This window comes from Lissotriton vulgaris, chromosome 5, assembly GCF_964263255.1.
Source record: "Lissotriton vulgaris chromosome 5, aLisVul1.2, whole genome shotgun sequence".
Taxonomy (NCBI): Eukaryota; Metazoa; Chordata; class Amphibia; order Caudata; family Salamandridae; genus Lissotriton; species Lissotriton vulgaris.
This window is the reverse complement of record NC_141693.1, coordinates 1,305,840,801-1,305,863,002: the sequence shown is the minus strand read 5'-3', so window position 1 is coordinate 1,305,863,002 and position 22,202 is coordinate 1,305,840,801. Positions and strand designations below refer to the sequence as shown.

At 43.4% G+C, this 22,202-nt stretch overlaps 1 protein-coding gene across 1 annotated transcript in view; it reads left to right on the top strand.

Moving 5' to 3' along the window:
* The window catches only part of GRM4 (glutamate metabotropic receptor 4), a 1,245,640-nt gene that overhangs the window by 1,071,303 nt on the left and 152,135 nt on the right, over positions 1 to 22,202 (top strand). The gene's annotated exons all lie outside the window — the stretch shown is intronic.

Sequence of the window (22,202 nt, the reverse complement as noted above, 5' to 3'; positions counted from 1 at the left end):
CAAAAGGTTTTAATCAGTCAAACTTCGGTTACAATGGCACTTATACTTTCTTATGTTGCTATTGGCTTTCACTCTGGGTGTCAGTTCCTCCTCCATAAAAGAACACTATACTTTTGGCAGAGCTTACATATTTTTCCTATGCCCTTTCAAAACAATTTCCCAATCAGCTGATTGATCTTGGGCATAAGGAAGAGTTAGCATTTCTAGCCTATTTTATCCAAACTACCCTGGTTGTATCTACAAATAAGCTTCGTGTTCAATGCTCATTGCATAGCGTATGGGTCCTATCAACAAGCATGGAGTGAAATGCTTGGTGGTTGGCCCGCAGAGCCCATCCTAGCATGCAGATGTGGGAGTTACTTGCTAGTATGAATCATGTGTACCTCTTGAATCTGTTACACTAGAAACAAAAATATTGTGATATATGCGCGTTTTCTCGCCTATGCCTAACTAGACCTCAGCGCCATTCTTGAAAATTATGACTGCTGTCTATAGTCATTGTGCGCCTATATTTCTTACGAAGCAGAATGTATACTGTTAGATTTGTGATGATATGCTGTTCCCAAACTACATAGGAAGCCTTTTGTTACTTTCAAGGCTCTTCTTTGTCCCTCACTGTACACTGTTTAACTATGAGTCTTTCCATTGTTTATTGTACCACATTTGTTCCTACACCTCTGATAACATAGGGTCAAAAAGAGCTTAATATATTTATATTAGGGGTTGCTGGCAGTGCATCTTTCTTTACTTTCTATGCTATAACTTGCTACACAAGACCCTCAATTTAGGGGTGAGCTAGCCACTTGTGGGGTTCTACGAGGGATGCCGCCCACGTTTCTATCAATTTGCTGCACTTTTCTGGACTTGCCTTATTTTCAGATTCTGCTTATTGCTACAGCCATTTAAACTGCCATGAACATTTATGTCAAATTACCTTTATGCCTTATGATTGATCTACAGAATTGATTGTATCGTATTGTATTGTAATTGCATTTATATAGCGCTTACTACCCCTGAAGAGGCGTCACAGCACTTTTTCAGCGAGTAGCACGCTACTCTGGGACCCATAGAGGATTAGTGTTGAATTAGTATAGTGAAACATGCAAGTAAATTTTAAGTGGTGGATAGGTTAGTCAGTTATTTGGATTTGGAAGGATAGCAGGATAGAAGAGGAAAAAAAAGTTTTGTATTTATATAGCCCTTGTTACCCCTGATGGGGTGTTGAAGCACGCTACTCTGGAAACACATAAAGGATTAGTGATGAATTAGTATGGTGAAATATGAAAGTAATTTGAGTGATGGTTATTAGTCAGTTATTTGGAGTGAGAAGGATTGTGAAGGGATAAAAGGGAAGAAAGGTTTGACAACTGTCAAATAAATTTGTGCCACACTGTTTCAAATTGAATTTTTTTTTATATAAATTGTTAATTCACAACATTGGGCAATTTGTTATCATACCATCAATGTTTTTAAATTACTTTCAGTATGTCTGTGAGTATGTATGATGGACATGCAAGGGAATGAATGATTGTTATATTTTTCTTATTTATTTATGTCCATTTTTGTACTTTTGGCAAATAATTATTTGTCTTTGGTTCTTTCTGACTGTCGATTGTCCATTGATTAACACTATATAACTGTGGGCGTGTAGCAAGTGTGCTACAGTGCTGGCATTAGGTATATTAAGATAGCAATCGTGTAGCTGTTCTGTATCATATTCCTCATTCAGCAGGCTAAGAAGGCATTTTGATGGGTCTGCATGTGTATGTGGTGGAGATGGTGTGCTGTGTTGTTTTCGTGGTGTAACATTGTTGTGCTGGACGTGGAGAAGCAAAGTTGTGAGGTGTGCACGTCGCTTATATTGTTTGCTTGTGTTTATGGTGGAAGGTGTATGAGTCAGGGGTGGTGGTGCAGCATGTGGGTCATGTAGTAAGTTTCTAAATTGTCCAATGGATAAGAGGCGGTTAGAAGAGAGCTGCTGTGTTGCTGTATCTGTGTTAGGTGTGGCGGAAGAGAGAAAGCTTGGCATTGGAGTTTGTTCCTTTGTGTGGTTTGAAAGGTGGGTGTATGCTTGTATTTTGTGATGGTAAGAATTTTGAGGTGTTGTGCTTTCAAGATCTTGTTGTGCTGGTGTGTGTGATATGTTTTGTTTTTGAGGAGTAGTAAAAAGGGGTGCTGGTGTATTTGTTTCATGCAATGGTTTTGGTTGTATAGTATTGTTTGTGAGAGGAGGTTGTAAGGTAGAGGGGGTGGTGATGTGTTTATGAGTAGAGTGTATGTTGTGTGTAGGAGAGAATGAAGCAGAGGTAAGAGTGTTTGTCTTAGACTGGTTTGTTTCCAGAGTTCAAAAGTCTGGTGGTGTGCAGTGTGTGTGTTGTATGTTAGTGTTATTATGGTAGTAGTGAGAGGAGGGTGTTGGTTGGACAAATGATGGAAGGATGAATATATGTTTGTTAGTGATGAAAGGTGGTCTGTTCAGTGTAATTAGAGCAGGGAGTGTGTGTCTGGATGGGATGTAGTTATGTATGGTGTTGAATGGGGTTGTGTTAGTGATGAGTGGATTGGTTAGTAGTATAGGATAGAGTTGTGTACTGTTTGTAGGTGATGGTGGGTATGTGTGGTAGTTGGCCTAGAAGGGTGTATAAATGTGGTTTGGTTGGGTTTGTAGTGCATGTTGGTACATTCATCTGTGCATAGGGTTGTGTGTGGTGTACATTTGGTGTGAATGTGTTACTATGTTTGTGGATGGTGTGGGGTGGCTATTACTGAATGCAAACATGGGCAGCATTTCTGGCCCAAGTCCCGAGCAGTCTCGAACAGGCTCAAACAGGTAATTGCCCTTGTCCTCTCCGCCCTTAGCCTCAACGCCCGGGCTGAGATGCCCTAAGCATCAGCCTTTTATAGCACTAGTAATCAAGTGACCTCTTCACCCAATGGGAACCCTAGGCCTAACCCTATCCAATCACAACACCAGCCCTAAAATCTAGTTGCACTTTAATATTTGAATAAGCCTTCATGGCTTTCTCTAAATTACTGATTTCGAATTTCCTTTTTTGTCCGTCCTTTATTGACTATATTTTGAAATGCTATTTTAAATCTTATCACTTGGGGCAAATTGCCTCATCTGTTCATGTTGACAATACTGTCCCTGACCCTGCATCTAGGTGTCACTATCACACAGATAGTGTAAGTCATAGCACACTCAAGACTTGTTTTCTCTATGCAGATCCTCCACCTGAGTTCACAGGTTGTTTCCTGATCTTTGGAGCTTTCTATCTGGCCTACAGAGCCACTCCCAGCATGCAAAGTTTGTCAAGCTGTCTGCATAGTGCAGAGTGTCACTCCAGCATGCATTAAGTTCAAAGCTTGCAGCTTACCCTATGGGGAGCATACTGGCTTGTTCTGAATTTAAACAAAGAATGCCCCCTTCTCACACTACGTACAATATGATTTAGATAAAGAAGACCAAATAAATGAATTCATTGAATCTGGTCTGGTACATTTATTTATACCTGTTACTCATCTTTTGATAGAAACTGATTTGCTCAAACGAGAGCCAATCATTTCATTTAGTGATTTGTATTAGGAAATAAAGGCGCTGTTGCTCTTGTTGGAATTTTTTGTCTTCATAGGAATGTGAATAATGAAATAACTCAATGTGTTTTTTGAAATTCTGAAATATATTTTTGTACATGTTTGTTTGGATGTAATTTGAATTATGTTTTTACTTTATTGTTGTCATGATGTTCTTCGTGAGCTCGAAATGTTTCTTACTAATTGAATAAGATTGAATGTGTATTCCTAGTTCTGGCCTTCAAGAACTTCAGGAGCAAATCAGTTTCTATCAAAAGATGAGTAAAAGGTATAAATAAATGTACCAGACCAGATTCAATGAATTCATTTATTTGGTCTTCTTTATCTAAATCATATTGTACGTAGTGTGAGAAGGGGGCATTCTTTGTGTATGTTCATTTATTAAATGGTCCAGCCCCCCCTCAGCCCCACAGGACCTAACTCCTTTTGTGAGCTGTTCTGAATTTAAGGCTTGTTGCTTGGTTCATAGCAAGACCCTTACCAGCATGCATCTAGTTTACGGCCTGTGCTCTAGTATACAGAACTTATACCAGCATGCATCATGTTCACGGCTTCTACCAGTGCTTAATTTTTAAAAGAAAGAGTGCTGGTGCCTGAGGCACTACTCATAAGCCTGCGTCCAGTGCAAATGAACATGGGGCCACAAATACCAAGGCTGGGAGTCTTAAACCACCTCATGCCTCTGTCATGAACTACCAGATAGTCCCTGCCCATTTATCTCACCCTTGCAGGTCCCTACTGTCTCCCAGTCTGATTGCTTTGCCCTTCTTTCTCTTCCTCTGTTATTCCGACGTGTGTGTTTTTCTCTCTTGCTATCAGCAATTATCTGATGTTGAAAAATGAGTGCTAGTCCCCATAAATAAGCTCCTGTGAGCACCATCAGCAACCGCTGGCTCAAATTGAGCACTGGCTTCTACTCTAACGTGCAAAACATATACCAGCAAGCATTAGGTACACAGACTGCTGCATTGTCTGTAGAGTCACCTACTGGCATGCATCAAGTTCAAGGCTAGATTTTGGGGTTTTGTAAGACATCAATAACAGCAAATCAATCTTGAGGCTGCACCCAGGTCTATAAAGCTATAAGTAGGGGCCATACCTGTTTCACATATGGGAACGTTAGATTATGGATCTTCAGTGGAATTTACACAATGCACAGGATAAGTTGGGGACAAACACCTTTTATCAACTAATCATCCTTTTCTTTATTTTGGCCCATTTCTGCAGCCTTTTATCCAGTATGACTTGCCTCTTGCTTCTCCACATCCTATTGATATTTTTAGGAAGAGGCGTAATCATTTTGGTGGTGGTATAACTTTGATAAAGTACTTCATTTTGAAGTTCTCATTGTTTATTTTCGTAAATTGTGTGTGGCTTTTTATATATATATATATATTTGTCAACATGAATGTAATTGGAAAAAGGTCATTCCTTTTTGTATACTGTGATGTGCTCTGGGGTAGCTGTGACTCTTTGTGTACATTTCGCACTCTAAAGTACTCTGTGACACCTCGGATTAAGCTTAGGCTGTGATGGTGTTCTTTTTATCCTCATATGTGTACATAGATAAAGTGATTTTGGGGCCACTTATTATCCAATTTTAGATATGGCTCCTGCAATCCAAGAAACGCTGTTACCGGGGTACATTTGCACACGTTCTTCCCTTTAATCTACCCCTTTTGGGTGCGTTCATCAACCACTTGATTCTTTTTTTGTTTCTGATATTTTGCTACTTTGCAACCATATTTAGTTAAGAGTTTTGTCTGGAAGACCTTGCTTTTCTCTTTTCTCTATCTTGATGTCAGGTATGCTTTATTGGCTTGTATATTTCCTACTGTATAAGCAGTGGCAGAGCAAGAAGAGAGTGGATGGGCGGCCCGCCTCAGGTGGCACGAGTTTTGGGGGTGTCAAAGGTGTGTCAATGAATTCACGCTATGTGTGACACTTGCTGAGACATCCGGATGAGACAGGAGGTGACTAATACTGGTGAGTGAAGTTTCATAGCCTCAAGGCTTCCACCTCCATGTATCTTTTTTTTAACTATGCTTAGCCGAGTTTAGTGTGTAGCTGTTTTTAGAGTAAAATTACTTTAGGGCCATTTTTGTCCATAGGGACTGGCACAGCTTGAAAGCTGTACCCCCATCCCTGTTGAAACCCCCAGGGCCACTACAGATGATCGGCAGGCACATCATTTTATACATAAAGCACCCACAACCAACCCAGTCCCACAACACGCCTTGCCTGCCCACCACCAATGCCAGCATGGTCTCTGAGCACCCCAAATCCATTCAATGCCATAGCCGACCTAGTTGGCATCTACCATAATCGAGAACAGCTCCATCTTCATCTTTCCATATCGGTCACATCATCCCCAGAAGCTTAACTTAGGCGAAAAGTTCATGGATATCGTGCTCACCGGGTGGATAGGCGTCCTCCCAGCCTGGGCAGTGGCAACATTTCCACAGTTGTGGTTCCCCGGAAGACTGCTCCGTGGCTTGCACAGGGCTTTGGAGGGGAACGGCAGCAGAGGGAGCACAGAGATGTGCCTGGGACGAAAGATGACATACTTGTGCTTCTTTTTTCCAAGCTGAGTGAACATCATGAGTTTGAAGGGATGGGTGTAGCTTGCCTTATAAATGATATGGTGATAGATTACTCCCTGAAGTTCCAATCCAAGATGGAATTAAGTGTTTTCCTCAAATATCATTTCATATCTACAGCATATATAAGGAGGCATTTGAAAGTGAAGAATGACTCACAATCTATTTGTTTCTTTATTTTTGGGTGCTTTCATCAACCACTTGATTCTTTTTTTGTTTCTGATATTTTGCTCCTTTGCAACCAGATTTAGTTAAGAGTTTTGTCTGGAAGACCTTGCTTTTCTCTCTTCTCTATCTTGATGTCAGGTGTGGTTTATTGGCTTGCATATTTCCTACTGTGTAAGCAGTGGCATAGCAAGAAGAGAGTGGATGGGCGGTCCGCCTCAGGTGGCATGAGTTTTGGGGGTGGCGGCCTCTCCCCTCTGCTCTTCCCTGCGGCCACCATAGGGCGGCTAGCGCAGGAATCGCCAGGACCTGTGGCTGTCGATTGTTGGCAAATGCAGGGATCACCACGGGCAGCGAAAGGTCTAGCTACGCCACTGTGTATAAGGCAGATTCCCAAGAACATTGTTTGTCACTGTGGCATTTACTTCCTATCTTGAACCCTCTAAGGAAGACACTTGGCACCTTTTATGTGTGCTCTTTAAGTGAATGTTGGCACTGTAGCCACTGGAAGAAGTCGCCTTTTTAGGCAGGAAAGGAAAAAAGCTTGATAGACCTTCACAGTACCTACTCCAAGATATTCCACTCAGATACTTCCTGAAACCAGAGATTCACATGATTTTTGCCGCACATTTGCGAGTAATAGGACACACCTACTGTACTATTGTTAGCTGAAAGTGCCCCATTTTCTCTAGCTCCGCATGCATAGCAAATATTTCACACAGCCCTAAATTGAACAGGGGGAAAGAACTCCCTTACCCACCAGCTCTTTAATCCCACTCCAAGGAGTGCAACCGCCGGCCTCCATACTAAACCAAAAAAGAAGCAGTGGTTGGATTGCTGCTATGATGCTGGTTAAATATGTAATTGATGTAGAATCAGCAGGTGACAAGGAAACATCTCAACTGCAATTCCAAACACCTAAGCTAAAGGGAGAAACCTACCTACCCTTTTTATCTTGTGCAGTACTTGTACATTTCTGTATAACGTTGCCTAGCTGATGAGGTGGTGATAGGCAGAGTTGTGCATTTATGATAACATTCTCAAAACGGGTTATCTAAATAAAATATGTGCAATAATTATTTTTTACAATGCACACATATTACATCAGTATGGAAAGAGCAGTTTTTAGAGCTCTCTTCTTGTATATGTCTTTTGCCGAAACCAGAAATAGATTGTTTTCGTCAAACCTCTTTCGCACTCTGATGTGGTTGGTTTGTAAGTGACTGTGACGTCATTCCAAGGGAGACCATTTGAGTCCAAAAAATATCCTAGCCCTTGAGGCAGGGACGAAATAAGACTAATTTCCCTTGAACAATGAGATGAGAACATGCAACTTCTGCTATCCTGAAAATTATACAGGCCCCCGGAAGTACTAATGTTGGGCTGCTGGCTAATGGTCATATTCATGATGGGACTCATCCCATAAGTCGATGGCAGAGGCAAGACGAGAAATCTAACCTGGGGCGTAGCTTCTGTCGGTGGGGATGTTAGCAGTGTTATCCCCCCAAAAAGTTATTCAGTACTAAATAGATGGGTGCTGGTGCTGTCAACCGAGTTTTACTGACCAACCTACATTCCGAATCTAACACAAATAATGGAAACCTCGAAATTCAGTATTATACTTGTCTGGAGCAAGTCACAAAATATCTTCTGCATATAAATAAGTGAGCAACATGTGGGAGTTGCACGTGTAAACTCAAGCTCTTTATTCGAAAGTCAGGTTCTGAGAATTTATAGGAGCTTACATGTCAAGCGACTGTTCAGGTTTTTGCACATTCATAACACAAAGCCTTGGAGGAAGTGGGTGTTTCCGGAAAACGTAGAGGAGTGGGGAACGCAAAGAGTGTGGATATCCACAGAGTCGTGACTGTGGGTGTTTGTGAACATTTGCAGTGTTTTTCACGCACTTCCCTGCATTTTAAACATAAACCTTCATAATCCATGCCTACATGATTTCTGTATGTGTAGGAAAGGACTTGGAGCAACTCTGAATTTTTATATGGCTGCAAGAGAGAGAGGTCTTCAGGAGGAAATTATTTTCAGTGAGAAAAAAAAAGAGAATTTGCACATTTTCTAACGCAATGAAAAGTTGGAGATTCACAGATTAGCATACCATGCTATTTCCAAAAACATTGCTTTCCATGCCATGGTAGCCTACTTTTTCGTATCTTTTTATGTATGTATGTTTGGATAGGCATTTATATAGCGCACTACTTACCCAGAGGGTCCCAAGGCGCTTCGACCGCTGCGAAACCCTTCCTGGCTTCCCTGAGAGATGGTCCCTTAATGGGTATCTCCAGGGTGAGACCAGGCATCCCCGGCGGTCTGGTGGGGCCGTTAGTGAAGATGAGGCAAGCTAATGCCCAGAGTTGCCGAGTGTGATCGCTGATCAGAGTGGGCACCGAGGCGAGAGAATTATCGAGTCCGCTGACCCTGGTCCAGAAACCTGCCGCGCCGGGAATCGAACCCTGGTCCCGGGCCGTCCTACCTCTTAGGCACCAGTCTATGCATTAACCCCTTCACTGCTGGCCCGTTTCCGCCCCTGTGCGGTAAACAAATGAACAGGGGCGGGCCATGACGAACCCCAGCCGTCATCAGCACACGAGCACCGTAGTGCATGACGGCTGGAGTTCGTCATCAGCATGCAAGGGGTTAAATACTTTCAACTTGTATTGTGGATCAGAGACTTTTTCTGTATATTCTGAGACTTCACAGAACCTCTACGATTATCTGTTGTCTCTGGCTACCAAGTTTAAGTATAATAGAGTCCTCCAATGCCGATTCATAAGAGCCATATCCATGGCAAATTTGCTGGACAATCACTGACTTTGTAAACATTTCCTTATAAATTCAATTGTTTGGGGATTTGGATATCTTGAAAATCCTGTGTGAATCCGCGTTTTGGGCCGAGGCCCAACATGCCTGTTCAAGCATATAATCTTTGTATCACCAACTATTTCTGCCACTATTTGCAATAGATATAGCATAAAAATAAAGACTAATTTATTAACTTTTTAAAACATCATATATATATTTATAGAGTCTTAAAATGATATTGTCAACTTAATAGATTATAAATACAGTAAATATATTCTACAAATTAATATAATTCTCAAATAAAAATATAATATTCTTAATTTATATTAAATAATAAAAGACACAAACACACAAAAGTAATAATAATTTCAAACTTTATAAGACAGCATACTTTATCTTTATTAAAATGTTAAAATATTTTTGAAAAAATCTAATTTGTTTAAATAATAAAGGCATAGTAAAATATTAATTCTTTTTTTAAATTAAAGAATAATTAGGAGAAATAGTTTATTTAAAATTTCATCACAATATCTTTAAAAGATTTCCAAAATAAAGTAATAGGTAGTAAACTAATGCCCATCCCCCCTAAAAAATAGAAACATTTGAAAAACACTATTCTAGCTACAAACCTACAAACTTAGGGAAAATACATATATTTGGGGGGGGGGGAGTGGTTGAGGGGTATCACATTTACTGCAGCCTAACAATCATTCAGGAAAGTGCATATATTGGCGGTTCAGATTTACTATTGTAACTCCAAACTAACAACCATTGGGGAAAGTGCTTCCATTTGGCAGGAACATATTCACTATTCTAACTCCATTCCAACAGATACTGGGAACGTTCATGCACTGGGGAGGTAAAATGTACTATTTTAACTCCAGTTAGGAAACATTAGAGTAATGGTATATCAGGGGAGGAAAAATTACTATGCTAACTTCACATAGGCAAATAACGGGGACTGTGATACATGGGCGGGGGAGGGGCGTTATTCTTACTTCGTTCTGTCAAAAATTTGAGGAGCAGCACATATTTTAGTTTGGGGTTCGGATTTACTAACGTAAGTCCAGCCCAACACTTGTGGAAAGTGCATAGTTTGAAGGGGTAAGATTTACTAATCGAATTCCAGTCTAACAAACACTAGGGTGAATGTTTGTTTGAGAGGCAGAAGCAGTCTAACAAACATCAGAGAACATGCATACATTGTAAATCTGCCTCTCCACAATGTATGCACCTTCCCCAATGTTCATTAGATTTGAGTTAGAATAGTAAATGTACTGTCCCCTATGTACATTTAGCCCAATGTTTGTTAGATTGGAGTGAGGATAGTAAATATTCCCCTGAAAGTGTGGACTTTCTTCAGTATTCAGCAGGCTCGAGTAACATTAGAAAATGGCCGCCCCATGTGCACATTTCCCTGATATTGGTTAGACTGAGTTAAAATAATAAATCGGACTCCCCCATATCTCCCAACACACTGTATGCATCTACCCCATCGATTGGATATAGAATAGTAAATCGAAACCTCAGAATGTATTCACTTTCCCCAATATTTCTTGAACTGGTGTTAGGATAATAAACCTAACCTCTCACCAGCCAATTCTAATGCCAAACAACCATTGGGGAACATGCATAGATGTAGGTAGGGGCGATTTACTATTTGATACCCAGTCTGACAAAGATTTGGGAAATGTGTACATTAGTGAGGGGTCACATTTACTACTCTAACTCCAGTTCAATAAACAGTGTGGAAAAGTGCATAAATAATTAAAATCTATCTCACCCCCTCCCAAAACACATCAAATTAAATGAAAAGTACTCAAATCTGTTATGAATTGAAAAGGATTTTTACAACCAAAAATAATTTACAAATTGGTAATGTACCACGTTTTACTTTTAATTAAATATCATTTCATGTGATATTTATAAACACGCACCCATTCCCCCACATGCCTCGCAACCCTGAATTAGTTTATGATAATGTTTTAATTAAACCTAAAATTACATAATTGAGTTTGCTAAGAAATAAACATTAAATAAACTATTTTCAGTCAGAAATTAACACAATATATTAATCAATTAATCAACATGAATATGTATTTTGATTAAGAATATCAACTCAATCCTTCAGGGAACCCAACCATCTGAAATTAAAATATATTGCTTAACTAATAAATTAAACATGCAAACAAATAGAGAGCAATTAACAAAATATTACATATTTTAAATATTATTCAATAAACATCAATACATAATTTAAAAAGAACACTATCCACACAGTTCCCCAGTAAATCCAACAGCCTAAATCTTTGCACAACAAAATATAATCTGGTCAGATTATATTTCAGAGTCGATTTTTAGGTGTTATACCAATGTGTGCACTGCTTAGAGAGCCATTGAGGTCTAACGTAGACGCCAAAAAGGTGAAATTAGAATTCCTTTATTTTTGTGAATATTCGAGTAGTCACCAATATGCACTGCACGTCCTTGACCATTTCTCCACTCACATGGGTACTCCCGTGTTTGCACTCGTGCAGATTTCAAGTGTGTAAGGCACACAGCAGTAGTGCATACTACACATGGTTGGGATATGCAGGCACTGTCAGTGGATTCGCTGCAGTGTCTTCTAGCCAAAGGGTATGAGCCTGCCATTTTCTTTCCAACCAGAGTCAGTGGGTCCACTTTGCTTGCTTGCATTAAAGCCCATGCCACACCACTGAACACACAATCACACACTGGAAGTGTATCTTTGTGAATCAACAATACTGGATGTATGCTATGCAAATTCTGGGGCATTTTTTGCAAAATGATGGATTTGCCACACAATCTACCATCAGCCGCATATTTTGCTACTTTCACCAAAAAAAGGTTTCTAGCTCAAGTGTTACTAAAAATGCTCCAGAAAGAGGTTCTGCGCAATGGCAGATCCTTTGAAAAGCTTACTGATGACTTATGAGTTCTTGTTTGCTGTATCAAGGAGTTAACTGGTAAACGTTGCCCATAAACTCTTAATGGGTGTTGAAATGACAAAATAATGAAATGATATTGTCACAGAATGTGCCACATTATGGCACATAATTTACCTCTTCTTGTGGCATAAGATTGTCAATCCTTTTAGGTAAATTCGCTCTTTAATGCCGCGTAATTCCAGTGACCCTGCCCATAGTTTACATATATCTGAATTGCAATTTCTGCATGTCCGATTATCGCCTGGGGAAAGAAGAGTTGTGAATTGGCCCTCGAGTCCAATGCCAAGACCCTGCCTCCTGCTACTGATACGCCTCTACCCCCCACACCGCTATGTGGTACAGACAGCCAAATCCTGCACGGTGGATGCCTCCTGGTACCTCACTGCATCGATTTCAAACACTCTTCTTTGTAAGGAAGGAGGCTAGGCTGGTCTCCGATCTGCTGCTCCCCAGTCTCGTTATGGTGGTATTCACCCACACATCCCCGCGCCCCGTTCCTAGCGGATTTCCGTCCTGCCTGCACCCAGTTTCCTGCCTGCACCCAGTTTAAAGCCCGCGTTCAACATGAAACACTTCCCTCGCCTTTAAAGCTGCCTTTCAGAGAGTTGCGCGGGAGGCACTAATTAACGGCCCGCCGCACGTGTCAGTGATCTGAAGGAGGCACTAATTAACGGCCCGCCGCACGTGTCAGTGATCTGAAGGAGCCCGACCGGCTCCGCCAGCACACAGCACCGGTGAAATGACTTTCCATCGGATGGCCGGGCCGAGGGCCGCCTTTCTCTTAAGACGAAGTCACCCATGAAAATGAAATTGAACTATTTCCAGTGCGTTTAATTACACTTCTCGGCGCACCTTAACGGAAGCAATCGCTCTCGCAGGGGCAGAAATTCAAAGCACCGGCAGGAATTGGCGATTATTTCCAGGTGCCCGCTTTCCACTGTCAGTGCTATTTGTATACATGTATAATATTCACGAAGTGACGTCAGAGAGGACGATTCCGAGACCGCCTCCACAAGCACACAGCTCAAGGGCAGCACACTGTGCGTCCCACAAGCAGCTCGGAAGTTCTACTAAGCCCCATTGCAACAAAGGAAACATAAGATGATAAGAACTTTAAGTTATTATCATTTTATATTTCTGTTCCGATTAGTTTGTGGGCGGGTGGGCGGTGCTGCTCTGCTCTCAGTGCAAGGCAGTCATGGTTTGCCCCCGCCTAAGTGTGCATTGACTGTGGTCGGCCTTCTTGAGCCGCCAAACCAGTCATGCGCACTTTCCCTGTTTTCCATGCAGGCTGTATTACAGCCTACGAGGAGAACATGCCTAGCCCCCCATTCCCTGGTTGAGCATCGAACCAGAACGATCAAAACCAATCACAACTTTGCATTGCATGATGTGATTGGTCAGGGGAGCCTAGCTGTGCTTCCTGTACTTCAGAAGTCTGATGAGGAGAGCAGAGAGCAGGACCCGGCACGGCATGGGAAGTGTTTATTTTATTAGTATTCGTTTTTTTTTTTTTACCTGTTCACTGTTTCGACCCTCGTCTCGCCCCCCCTGCACAGACACACACCCTCACCCACGACTCATGCCAGCTGCCACTGGTAAACTTCCACTCTACTCTCAGCCACTAGATGCAACATTCCTTCATTTTGTACCGTACATCAGAAAATGTTGCCCCTCCCCCATTTATAAAAATGTTGAAATCTGTAAGGCAAGGGGTCTGCAGCCTACTGAACTTGAAGAGGGTTTTTGCATGAGCGGTGTGGGTTGTGGAGAGGTGCACTGAGATCTTATAGCGGTAGACAGCATGCACATAGCCTTTACAGTAGCACTCATTGCTGTATAGACCCGCAAAGGGTACCAAGACGAGGCAGACAACTGTCTCCATTCCAAGCATTTTGGACATACTGCAGACGTCTTTCTTTTCTAATTTCCATGTGTAGCCTTAAACCCAGCTCTCTGGTATCACAGAGATGTGTACTGTCATGCCGGGGGCACACAGGCTGCTCCGACACAAGACATCACATGCATCTATGAGCATGCATTCATGTTTTAAGGGGTTTGATTGACTCGTGCGACTTGATTCTTACATTCACAAAGCAGAAATCTGTAGGCAGGCAACTTAGAGCCAAGCAAGCACACACTGCATTATTCTGATCTGACACTACATGTGGTACAGTGACATAAAAAAAATCACACTGTGAAGTAAAGTGTATGGTAAAGTGTAAAACAGGCCTTTAAAACCTACATAAACTCTAGAATTATCCTTGTAATTTCATCTGCGTCAAAGGCCATGTTATGTTAAGTATATTTGTAAAGTGCACCGTCACCCGGGTATCCCGGCGCTGAGCAGATGTGTGTGTGCCTAGCCCTGCCTATGGTAGATTGGTTAATTGAAAAGCTAGGTATTTAGCTCCTTGTGGAGTTCAAGAAGTGAGGAGGAGGCTCTGATGCGAAGTGGGAGGCCAGGGTAAGAGGGGAGGTTTTCTAGTGTTGCTTGGGAGCCATTTGAAGATCATCCTCTGCATCTTCAGGGTGTGATGGCATTGACTTTTGTGGTCATGTTAAATTTTGAGTCAATTATTAATCCTGAATGAAGGTTCCTACTATGATAGCTGGGTGCTGGGTGTGGGTCAGTGTCTGGCCGGCCACCAGCTGAAGTCCCACGGTGTGGCGTTCTTTCAGAAGATCACTACTTCTGTCTCATCAGTGTTGAGTTCTAGACAGTTGTCTTTCATCCAGTTAGCAACTTCGGTCGTGCAGGCAGTGAGTTTGTTTCTTGTATTGGGGGCCTTTCCTGAGAGGGAGATTGTGAGTTGCGAGTCATCAGCATAAGATGGAATGTGGATGTCATGTGCACAAATGACGTTGACCAAAGAGATCATGTGTAGGTTGAAGAGGGTGGGTCTGAGTGATTAATGTTGAGGAACACCGTAGATAAGTTTGTGGGCTGCTGAGGAGCTGACAGTTTGTTCTCTATCCTTTAAGAAGGAACAGATCCAGTGGAGAGCGGGTCCTTGGACTCCAGTGTCGTGCAGGAGCCTGATGAGAATGATGTGTAAGACGATGTCAAATTCTGCAGAGAGCTGCAGGAGAATGAGGGTTGTCGTGTCAAGGATCATGCGTGTGTCATCTGTTGCAGCCAGGGGTGCTGTTTCTGTACTGTGGTTCGACCCAATACAACTGCTTGGCGTCAAAGAACTGGTGGTAGTGAGGTGTTGATTGATGAGTTTCTCTAAGACCTTTGGTGGGTATGGTAGGAGGGAGATGGGTTTGCAGTTTGAAAGCATGGCTGGGTCAGGTGATGTTTCTTTGAGCAAGGGCATGATAGTAGTACTCCTGAGAACGTTATTTGGAGTGTCAAAGTGAGAATGATGTTATTTGTCATCAACAGATGCTCTGTAATGAAAGTAATTTCTACTCAACCTCCCCAAAATTCACAGTAACCCGTAACCCTACTCCCTACCTTTTAACCATATTCTAAACTCTAAGCCTAGCCCTAAATCAAATCATAAATGTCACCCTAATATGAGCTCTAATTCAAGCCCTATATTTCTCTCCTTAGCATACCTAATTGTAATCCTCACCATTGCCACAGTGCTAACTCGGGCACTCCTATGAACTCTTAATACATCTCCGCATACAACTTTAGAGTGGAATCTTGTTTTGTCTGGAAAGCAAACTCTTCCGACACTGCAGACATATCACACTGTGGATGTAATGGACAAACAACATATATCAAACATATCATGCTAGAAGTATTACACATTATTCACACACCCTTGAATCTAGCATATCACCCCCCTGTCACACATACACACACACACACACCACCAAACTTAATTCACAATACCTCCTTCCCCGCAAAGTAGGCTTACACCACACACAGAGCAAACAGCCAAAACACAGCAATGCAAGAGTCATATTTCCCACACACAATCACATACACATGAACAGCAGATAGGTCTCATGCGCCCACACACTAGATATAAACTACAGTACACACAAAGCACACAGACAGCACCAGTTATATCACAAAGGCACACACACACATGCACCACCAGTAAACACAGACACACACAGAGCTAAACACATACACATTCATACACACTCCCCAGGCACATAGGTTTGCATCTTCGCTGGCTTCTCATATACCTAGTTTGATCCATCAGTCGAGAAAGTGCTCCGCCGCCAACCAGTTTGGAATGGTTGTCAGTCAGTGACCTGCAGGGTAGGATGGGCCTGGTCAGCTCTCCCAATATGTTCCCTGGCTGCCCTGCCTTGAATCCACTTCAGAAGAGTGTACTGCTCCTCTCCAGTCATGGAAAGAGACTCACTCCATCAGCCTTCAGTCAGGGTAATACGCGCCTACTTTGTTGCAGCTGGTTTTCCTGGTCATTGGAACACACATATCTCGGCATGTCAAGTCCTTCCTTAAAATATGGGCTTCAGGGCAGAGTGTCTGCAGAATCCCATTTGGCGATTTATTGTTAGTATAACGAGGGTGAGATACTACCGCAATACTGCCTTGTAAGTTAATTGCTGTTCCTGAACATTTGCCAGTACTCGTTGCAAGCCACACATGAAGAATACGACCTGCATGTAAGGATGCTTTCCCCTTTGTGAAATGTACTGACGCTACGTTAAGATTCTATGTGCTAAAATGAAGGCCTGAGTGACTAGCTTAGTCACTTGTGAATATGTGAATGTGTGAATGTCTGAATGACTAGCTACCTCACATCTGAATGTCTGAATGAATACCTACTCTAGTGTCGATCTCTCAGACTCTCCTCGTGTCAGTTCTATGCGCATGGGGCCTTCTTCATGTATTCATTTCAGCATTTCTCATTCATAAGGAGGAAGTTGAGAAAAATTAGGAGCTCCAAAAAAGGTCTCATTTCTACCTTAAGTGCCATGAATTCTTTGCTAGGTGATATCCCACCAAACCCATCATGGCACTTATGGAAATCATGTAATCTCAGAGGCTGCAGTTCACAAGTCTAATTTAAATCTAAATTTGGGTAAAGGTACATCCAGTGACTAATGAAGAAGTGATAACAACTGTTGATGGGTTCAACCAATTCTCATTCCTAGTTTGGGACAATATGAATCTTCGTAAAATATTTGACCAAATGTATGTAGATAGGAATAGCGATTTCCTGTGAATCACAATTGATAATGCACTTCTAGTTGGTTGCAAATAGACCCACCTCATGCATATTAATGACGTTTGCAAATTGAGACCCTCTAAAATTTGCTGCCATCACAGGGATGGTGACCCGCTGGGTTCAGCAGACCACCATGTTTGTGATTGCTTTTAAATAAAGCAATCTTATTTTTTTTAATGTAGGCTATTTACCTTAAAGGAAAACGGGATGTGTTTAAAAAAGAAAAAAAAAAGGACCACCTCCTGCTCTTTAAAAATATTTATTTGACCATTCTCGAAGAAGGGGTCCCTCGTGGACCCCTTCCCATGTGTAAATAGGTTACAATACCACCAACTTTGAGTTGGTGGTAAATTGCAAATGTTTTGAGACCTCATTTTGGTTGCAAAACATTTGTACATAGCACTGAGAATCAGTATTAGGAATGGAAGCCCTCAACATGCCCCTCCAAATACCGAATCGCAAAACTCAAATCGTGATATGCTAACAAGTTAGCGAATCACAATTTGGGCATTGTATATCAGATAAAACATTTTTGCGGTCACAAACAGCCCGGTTTTGTGGACCTGGCCATTTTCAAATGCAAAAATGCTCCATACATCTAGCACTTTAAATATAAGATGAGTTGGGGTGTCTGCCAGATGTTTTTTCATTGATATTTTGGTTCCAAGGGGGGAGCTATCCTTTTGCAGGGGGCTCAAGCTTCTCATTACTTTTCAATATTGCCACACGTCAGGGTCATCGGCCAATCATGCCTGCATCCTGTCATTATCATGTCAGTGAGTCATGTTGAGGGTAAAAAGTTTTTTTTTCAACAGCCTAAAGATGCTTCTGATTCTTTCAGAGCCCCCGTGCACCCTATTATTTGCCAGGCACAGACATTATTAGACAATGGCACAAGTAAGAGAGAGACTAGCATTTGATAATTAAGGGGCTTATTCACCAAAAACATTTTTTAAATCCTATTCACAAACTTAGGTGCAGAGGTTAGTATTATTATTTTGAGTTTTATATAGCACTAGCTAGAGCCGCAGGTGTCATGAGGGGATTCATAAGAGTTATAGTTGAACAATACAGCATTAAATAGTTATGAAGTCACACGAGTATAACACAAGGACGCATTGAGGAATGGCATCGCGGACAGAATAGGAGACTGAAAGAGTCATGTGTCAGTTTTGAAGGAACTAGTCAAAGAGGGAAATGTAGCACAGCTTGTGCGCATATTGATTTAGTTGTAGGGTACAAATTTAAGGTGCCATAGGTTCCATTTCCGCCCCTCCTGTCATTTTTAGGTCTCGCCTGTCGATGCGCATGCGCATCGAGCAAGCGAGACTATGGGGGCTTATCCACTCTTTATCCAACTTGCAAGGAATCGTGGCGATTCCTTGCAGTGCCCTTGACTTTTAAGCTCAATGCGCATGCGCATTGAGCTTAAAAGCGCGTGCACATGCCCCCAGCCGCCTGCCTTGCCTACTCTCCCGCCCCCTCACTTCTTGATTGCACGGCCGCTAGGCCGTGCCTCCCCTACTCTCCTCCTCCTACTCTCCTCCCCTCGCCGTCTGTTCCCGCACTCCTCCCACACCCCCGCTCCGCCCCCTCCCCTGCCTGCCATGTCGCGTCGCATTTCTCCTCCCCCCTCCCCACTGCTCCCCTACTCTCCTCCTCCTACTCTCCTCCCCTCGCCGTCTGTTCCCGCACTCCTCCCACACCCCCGCTCCGCCCCCTCCCCTGCCTGCCATGTCGCGTCGCATTTCTCCTCCCCCCTCCCCACAGCAATGCCCTCCATTTTGACTCGCTGCCTCCTCCTTGTTACTAACTTGTTTGACGGGAGGTCTGCAATATAGACATTGCTACGGCTAAGCCTATTAAGGGCACTGTGAACCCCACATGAACCTTAGCCTGTGATTCGCCTAGTCCTACTGCCCTCCCATCTGCGCCCACTGAGCACTGTGGTAAGTGCAGCCTTTCCCACTGGGGTCTGGCAGGGCTGTGACTCTGTTCAGACAGGGTGTAGACAGGAAAGACACTGCGAATGTCACGGCTGACCGACCAGACTTCTGAGATCAGAGAGATTACGCCTCATTTGCTCACCAGCTCTGCCAAAAACAGCACAATTTAACGGCAGGTACTCAAAAAGCCAACAGGCGCATATAAAAGCATTCTCGGCTTAAAAGAGGACCATTCATAACCTATAGAGGTCGGGGAGAGAGAACTGCTCTTGGCAATTGTCCCTGACCAAGGGGAAAGAAAGGTTGACTGTGGTCACGGCTTTAATGCATTATCGTGACGTGAACTGTTTCAAGCTTGCACCTGAATCACTTTTACAAGAGCTATTTTGTAGGATAAAGTTGAGCCAAGAACAAAATGTTTACAGACACTGGAAGCATAATGAGGGAGAATGGAAACCAACTATACTTGCTATTAGTGTTCACATAACAACAAGTTACATACAGCCTTTAAAAGTCTGAAATATTGGCTACGAGCACGATGGCTAAGTGAGCTGAACGCTTGCTGCTGACAAACGCCCTATTATGGAGGACAGGGGCTCGGATCGGTGCGCCGAGTCCCCTCTCCTCCTGACGTGGGCAAACTGATAACTTTAAACTGAGTAATCATAACATCAGCTACTTACGGCGCCGGGGAACTGCGGAAGATGGTATTTGGCGCTATATCATGACTTTTTTTTATTGTTGTGAAAGCAAAGCTACTGAGTAGGTCTTTGTCGCACGAATGTCTCAATTGTTTTCCTTGCTGCACAATAGCAAGGACTTCGGTTGCTTTTGCACCAAACATTTGACCCTCACTCACCCTCACCCTCACTCACCCTCACTCACCCTCAACCCCTCACCCTCACCCTCACTCACCCTCAACCTCACCCTCACTCACCCTCACTCACCCTCAACCCCTCACCCTCACCCTCACTCACCCTCACTCACCCTCAACCCCTCACCCTCACTCACCCTCACCCTCACTCACCCTCAACCCCTCACCCTCACTCACCCTCAACCCCTCACCCTCACTCACCCTCAACCCCTCACCCTCACTCACCCTCAACCCCTCTCACCATCACTCACCCTCACTCACCCTCAACCCCTCACCCTCACCCTCACTCACCCTCACTCACCCTCACCCTCACTCACTCACCCTCACTCACCCTCAACCACTCACCCTCACTCACCCTCAACCCCTCACCCTCACTCACCCTCACTCACCCTCAACCCCTCACCCTCACTCTCACTCATCCTCACTCACCCTCAACCCTCAACCCCCCACCCTCACCCTCACTCACCCTCACCCACCCTCAACCCCTCACCCTAACTCACCCTCACCCTCACTCACCCTCACTCACCCTCAACCCCTCACCCTCACTCACCCTCACCCTCACCCTCACTCACCCTCACCCTCACTCACCCTCAACCCCTCACCCTCACTCACCCTCAACCCCTCACCCTCACTCACCCTCAACCCCTCACTCACCCTCAACCCCTCACCCTCACTCACCCTCACCCTCACTCACCCTCACCCACACTCACCCTCACTCACCCTCAACCCCTCACCCTCACCCTCAACCCTTCACCCTCAACCCCTCACTCACCCTCACTCTCATTCACCCTCACTCACCCTCAACCCCTCACCCTCACTCACCCTCACTCACCCTCAACACCTCACCCTCACTAACCCTCAACCCCTCACCCTCACCCTCACTCACCCTCAACCCCTCACCCTCACTCACCCTCACCCTCACCCTCACTCTCACTCACCCTCACCCACACTCACCCTCACTCACCCTCAACCCCTCACCCTCACTCACCCTCAACCCCTCACCCTCACCCTCACTCACCCTCAACCCTTCACCCTCAACCCCTCACTCACCCTCACTCTCACTCACCCTCACTCACCCTCAACGCCTCACCCTCACCCTCACTCACCCTCAACACCTCACCCTCACTCACCCTCACCCTCACTCACCCTCAACACCTCACCCTCACTCACCCTCAACCCCTCACCCTCACCCTCACTCACCCTCAACCCCTCACCCCCTCACCCTCACTCACCCTCAACCCCTCACCCCCTCACCCTCACTCACCCTCACTCACCCTCAACCCCTCACTCACCCTCAACCCCTCACTCACCCTCACCGTCACACACCCTCACTCAGCGCAACCACAGCATCTTCACTAAATATATTTAATAAACTTTAAGCTATTGGCAATATAAAATAAAATGCATTTTATTTACGTATTAATTATTAATTGTTTTTTAAAGCCATTGATTTTTTTTTATATCAATACATATAAGTCACATATAAGTCCCGTTAATACAAAACATGTTGCTTTACAAATGCTAGAGGTGTCACATTTACAAAAATTATAACTATTGGCTTTGTAAAGAAGAAAGCTATTAATTTAGCTATTTAGAAAAAACAACACATAAATAAAAAACAAAAAAATAAATAACACCTATAGCTCTAACTTTCCTACTGCGAGACCTATTGCATTTCCAATGCTTGTTTATGTTGAGATCTGCACCAGACTCTGGATTTTCCACGCGCATAAGTAAGTATACATTTTAGTAATTAATGTAAAAAGTGATCGGGAGGAGTGGCTGAAAAATGGGGAATACTTACTACTAAAGGGGTGGGGTGAAGGAAGCAGCAAAGAGGGGTTACTGGAGGGTAACAGAGAAGTAACTCTCAACATTAATCCCGTTCCTATTCACAAAATGCAATTCCAAAGTTACTCCACCCAAAAGTGACCTAAAATATATATAATCTTCAGAGATGTTTAACTTTGTCCAGACACAAGGGGGCCCCCAGTATAAGTCAAAACAATACCCTTTCAGGCATAGAGTGCCACATAAACTATGCAAAAAAAGGAGAGAACTCTGGGTAGTTC